Source organism: Microtus oregoni, unplaced genomic scaffold (genome assembly GCF_018167655.1).
Source record: "Microtus oregoni isolate MIOR12 unplaced genomic scaffold, Mior012 000067F_000, whole genome shotgun sequence".
Taxonomy (NCBI): Eukaryota; Metazoa; Chordata; class Mammalia; order Rodentia; family Cricetidae; genus Microtus; species Microtus oregoni.
In genome coordinates, this window is record NW_024543953.1 from 2,684,368 (window position 1) to 2,690,367 (window position 6,000).

The window sequence follows — 6,000 nt, forward strand, 5'->3', positions numbered from 1 at the left end:
CCTTGGAGACTCTGGAAGACTGAGGAAATTTCACTTTCTATATACTTGGCTTTCTTTCTTCTAGTTTGCCCAATTGCTATTGTTGGTTGGCTTTATTTTATATTTACAACAGTATCTTTGATATATTGTGGCCAGAAGATCCTGAAAATGTACTTCCTAGATAGTAAATATCCCTCCGTTATGAGAGAAGATCCAATTGCATATTTATTGCTTTTGGGAAACCTCAAGGCATAATAACTACAAAGACATATATTAATCACTTCAGTATCAAAATGTCTATCCCCACAACACCATGTTTATTAACTGTTTTTAATAAAACATGACATTTTCAGGCATTTTTTCTGTTGCTTTGACATCTTAGGGCCTTGTGGATGCAGGACAAAGCTGTTCCTCCCGAAGCTAGCTGATTCTTACAGATAAAAACTTGCTTGATAGGCAAACCAACTAATAATCATTATCCCATAGCTCTATCTCCACTTCACTTTTATCATGTTTCTGCATTCTAGAACACTGTCAGCTTGCTCAGATAATAGCAACTGATGACTACGCCCTGTAGCCCAAAGATCACCGACAGTATTTACCCATCTAATTCTAAGCCTAATTAGCTGGCCTTCCATGTCTACCATTTCTTCCCATGAAAAATTCAATAAAGGCTATTATCCAGGCTTTCCTCTGTTCCTTTTACTTCCTAACTGACTTCAGTGAATCTTCATGTAGCCTTTGTATGACATGGCCTGGTGTGTGCCTAGTTCTCATGGAAGCTGTAAATAGCCTCTTGATCTGTTGCCCTAATTATACCTGAATAACAACAATAAAAATTCTGTGAACCAAGTGCAGAGTATGGAGAATTATGATGGATGAATTGTTTAGCTTTTTCACTAATTTGTTTTTTTTAAAAAAAACTACTTGAGAATTTGCTTGTCATCCTTGCGCAGGGGCCATGCTAATCTTCTCTGTATCGTTCCAATTTTAGTATATGTGCTGCATGTCCCAATGAGGAGCAGAAGGAAGGAGAACATGAGCAAGGAAGTCAGGACCACGAGGGGTGCACCCACCCACGGAGACAGTGGGGCTGATCTATTGGGAGCTCACCAAGGCCAGCTGGACTGGGACTGATAAGCATGGGATAAAACCGGACTCTCTGAACATGGCGGGCAATGAAGGCTGATGAGAAGCCAAGGACAATGGCACGGGGTTTTGATCCTACTTCATGTTCTGGCTTTGTGGGAGCCTAGCCAGTTTGGATGTTCACCTTCCTAAACGAGGATGGAGGGGGGAGGACTTTGGACTTTCCACAGGGCAGGGAACCCTGACTGCTCTTCAGACTGGAGAGGGAGGGGGAGAAAAGTGGGGGTAGGGGGAGAGGAGTGGGAGGAGGGGGAGGGAAATGGGAGGCTGGGAGGAGGCGGAAATTTTTTTTTCAATAAAAAAAATAAAAAAGAGAGACAAAGAAAAGCTAACTGCACAGGGTTCTGCTGCATGAGAAAACTGTGTTGTAATGTTCTGCAGAATGGTAGAGTAACTATGGTTAATAGCAATGAATTTTATATTTTAAAGTAGCTGCTAAAAATGGTTTTGGATGATCCCAACCCAAAAATATCTGTTGAGGTGACACATGTTCCAATTAACTGTTTTACACATTGTATATATGTAGTGAAATGTCACACTGTTCCCTGTAAATATACAATTACAATGTGTGGATTAAAAAAAAAGGAATAAAGCTTCTTACAAAATTTTGTATTGTTGAACATGAAAGAAAAAAACTACTTGATGTTGCCTGTGGTGGCACACATCTTTAATCCCAGCACTTGGGAGAAAAAGGCAAGCAGATTTCTGAGTTCAAAGCCTGCCTGATCTACATAGTGAGTTTCAGGCCAGCCAGTATTACTCAGCAAGACCTTGTCACCAAAACACAAAACCAATACAAACTATGAGTTGTTATTGTTGTAATTTTGCATTCTTCAGGCAATACATAAGATGAATTGGTATTTGCTTGATATTAATGCTTTTTCCTTTGGAGAAGTAAATTGTGTGTTCTTGTCTCCTGTTTATTGGTACAGACTAACTTTTGAAGCAAATTAGATCTACGTGGATCATGGACCTAAAAGTAAAGTATAAATCCTTCAAAACTATAGGAAAATTTCTAGGTCTGGGATTTGGTTAATGATTCTTTCTATTCACAATAAAATCCATAAAAGTAAGTATGTGTTGTAATGCATCAAAGTAAACTTTCAAAATTGAAAACATTTTTCACTATTAAAGACCCTATTATGTAACCACTTTACTGACTCTCTTTGTGTGCTTGTCAGATTTCTACTTGTTTCCAATTTGACCTCGTTGGGACTCTATTTCACCTTCTTTAGCTCGTTTGCAGCCATTCTGTAATACACACATGCTAGATACATAGACAGAGTATATAGTATTTGATGTGACCTGAGAATTAATATTGGTAGTTAAAATTAGAGTAAAAGTACCTGAATTTGTCCTAGTCAACTATTGGGAAAATTAGAACCGCTTGGCAAATCAGAGCCAAAGAAACTAAAATAACCCATGAATTTATTGCTAGGTAATAATTTATGACATTGTAGTAAGACACAAACAAGTCCATTTATGCTCCTTACACTGCGCACTTATGTTTCCTGAACATGTGCAAACCTATTTTAGATGACTTGTGCTTGGGGGAGTAGGTTATGACACTTCTGACATGGAAATATATGGCTGGATATGGAGACAGGCCTCTTCCATCAATCATATACACCTGCAGCAGACATTAACCAGCAGTAACAATGGGAGATAACAAATGTATTTTGTGATACTTTTAGGAGAAAAAGTGCCATTGTAATTTTAAGTGTTGATTTTTTTCTATAGAAAGCACCCTGCCTTGTTCTATAATATTGCCTTTTCAATTAAAACACTCAGAAATTCATTTTAGTTATTGATAAATTAATAATTTACCTTTGCCCAGCCCTATGATATTCTTTGTTTTAGGCAAATGTGATATTCTTTTAACTTTTATGTCTTTAAATTAACTGTCAGTAAAACAACCTGCTGTGTCTCCCCATCCAATTTTGTTACTTGAATTCTGAAGATAATGCTTCTTTACACTTTCAAATAAAGCTGACTTTAAGAAAGAAAAGGACAAGCAGCAATACTGGCCTTTTCTTTTGCAAAACACCTCTTGCAAGTAAGGAACTTGTGGAATTTGGCTCCCTTTCCCACAGTCATTGGAATAGAGTTGTACGTAAACAATAATATCCTGTGCTACTTGGGGCTCATTTAACTATCCTTATTGCTTTAGAATGAATGACCTGAATTCTTTTTCAAAGGTCATACTTGACATTCCAGAAATGAGGTAGGGTCGACTTTAAAATTTGTACCCCACATTACCAAGTTTTGGGCTGTCAGCACACTTTGTTTGCCATTGAGGTTGGTGCTGGCACAGTCTTTCAAATAGCATGGAATGCACACTGTCCTTGTTGAAAACATTTGGTACTCTGTACCTTTACCTGTAATTGCTGGATGCCTTTGCAGTAAGTTACCACTTGGGTGTTTTCCTGGAAAAAGTGATACCAGTCAAAAACCCATAGCTTCTGAGGTCTTAGGTCCTAGGAGTGAACTCTTGTTTAGATAAACTGTCACAATGCCAAGCTATCTTATAAATATTTATGTTTATACTCATAAACAAATGCTACTTCCAGCCTTAATCAGAGAAGCTTTTTGCAATGAAAGGGGCTAAATGCTCAAGGTGCAGAAAATAAGTAAAAGTAGAGTGCTCTAAAAAAGATATTTAAACTACCCCTTCTAAATTGTAAGGATCATTGCTGAAGAGGGGATAGAAAGAATATCAGAGACAAACGATAGGTAAAAGGGCTGTGAAATGCTGACTTCTGGACATGACACAGCAATGTAGTTATGATCTCACAGCAGCTATGGCTGCCTGCAATGTACCTAGGTAAGATAGAACTGGACCCATCAACCATTATTTGTGAATTGGGAATAGGCCCACAGGGCTATATTCCTCCTGCTGAAGTATATATTGCCTAGTGATGGATTCTGGGAAAGTAGAGCATACTTAGTGAACTAGGAATAGAGTAACTTTTTTTTTAAAGAAAACTACAATAATTCCCATACTTGAAGTATTAAGGTTTCAAGGCTGCTTTGAGGTTATACAGCAAGTTCAAATCCAGCCTAGAGACTTCATCTCAAAAAAAATATTAAATACATAAAAGAAGAAGAGGAGAGGAGAATAGAAGAGAGTAAGGGGGGAGAAAGGAAGGAAGGCTATCATCCATTTATTTCTTCAGCACTGAAGCACTGAACTGGGAATTAGGTGATCTGAACTGTACTCCCTAGCTAACTCCTTGGTCTTGGAAAACATTTTTGGGGTCTCTGGCCTTTTGTTGAAATCTTGAAATAATGGGATTACACTAGATAATCTGCAAATTCCTATATTCATCCAGGCAAACATCAGTGAGGAAGTCATAAAACATAAACTGACAGTTCAGGCTCTGGAGCCCTGATATGGGTACCACTTCACTCCCAGCCTCAGATCTCTGTTTTCTCTATATGTTTTACTGTAGGTTGTACCTAGTGTAATGGTAAACATAAAAATGCTGCGGATCCCCGGCAGCTGCAGTGGCAGAAAGGCTGCAGGTCCCCAAACAGAGGCAGTGGGCAGCGGGTCTGGAGAGCAGCCAGTCCCAGGCAGGGATGGCGCAGTTCCCTGAATGGCTGCAGTAGGCCACAAGGAGAGACAGACAGATGGGCATGCCACGAGACCACAGTGCTGGTCTATGAAGGCGGCTGGTCCCGGGCAGGGAGCTACATGGTGGGCAAGAGACAGACTGATAGGCACACCATGCAGAGTGAGGTTGTATATTTTTTAGTGGGTTATGGAGAGGAAGGGGAGAAGGGGGTAAGAGCAGAGAGGCAGAGAGAGAGAGAGAGAGAGAGAGAGAGAGAGAGAGAGAGAGAGAGAGAGAGAGAGAGAGAGAGAGAGAGAGAGAGAGGTGAGGGAGACAGAAGGGAGAAGGGGAGAAGTGGGGAGAGAATGAAGCAAGGCAGAAGCTGCTTCTTCAGGGAAGACATGGAAAAGAGACTCAGGCTGCAAGCAGGAAGGAAGATCTGCCTGCCTCAGCAGACAAGAGAGGGAATGGGTGGGGCTTATCTCTTAAAAGGGGTAGCACAGATCATTACACCTAGTGTGTAGGGAAGTAGCTGATTCACTGAGCACTTGAGCAATTACTGTGTGGTATCAACTTTCCAGGTGTGAGATACGTACATGTTAATATATCTATTACTACTACAACTACTAGCTACTGTTATTCCCAGTCCATGGGGACCCCAGAAAACCACCAGGGAGACCAACTTAGCAGGGTTTTGGGTGACAGATTCAATCCTCATTAGCTTGTGTTTATGGACTTCGCAGAAATTTTGTTTTCCAACCACACCTGTTGCTTGTCCTCTGACCTTCAGGTGGGGACATTCTGCGGTTATTTGTACTCTCCAGATGGCTACACTGTTACTTTTGCCCCTAGCCATTTCTGAGGACTGAAATATTTTATGGGAAATAGCTTACAGAAGGCACAAGATGGAGGTGGAGGACAAAATGGAGGAATTTTGGTTCTTCAGCTACAATTTGAGCCAAATTCCTATGCCATGTACTTATGTACAGTATCCCATTTTGTTTTCACTTTATGGAAGAGAAAACTAGGTTGAGAGAATTTTAACAACTTGATCAGGATCATGTAGCTTCACAGGGCAGAAGCCATTGTTTTTGCTAGTGTACTGTTTTTTTATTTTATTTTGAATTGTAAATTAAAAAATATTGATTTTGTGAATTTGAAATCATGCATCACAATCCTACTCATTTTCCAGTCCTTCCACATCCACCCTCCTCCTTTGCTTCCCCCATAAAGAAAATAAAAAATAAAACATAACAAAATCTCACTGTGGTAACTGCTATGTGTCACAGTGTATCACACAGTATACCCTTTTCCC

The 6,000-nt window shown here is 39.9% G+C and overlaps 1 non-coding gene across 1 annotated transcript; it reads right to left on the reverse strand.

Annotated features, from left to right (window-relative positions):
- Positions 1–894: 894 nt before the first annotated feature.
- On the reverse strand, positions 895–1,004 carry LOC121440257. Its single transcript, XR_005973345.1, has one exon. It is a non-coding gene; the product is annotated as a U6 spliceosomal RNA (small nuclear RNA).
- Positions 1,005–6,000: the final 4,996 nt, after the last annotated feature.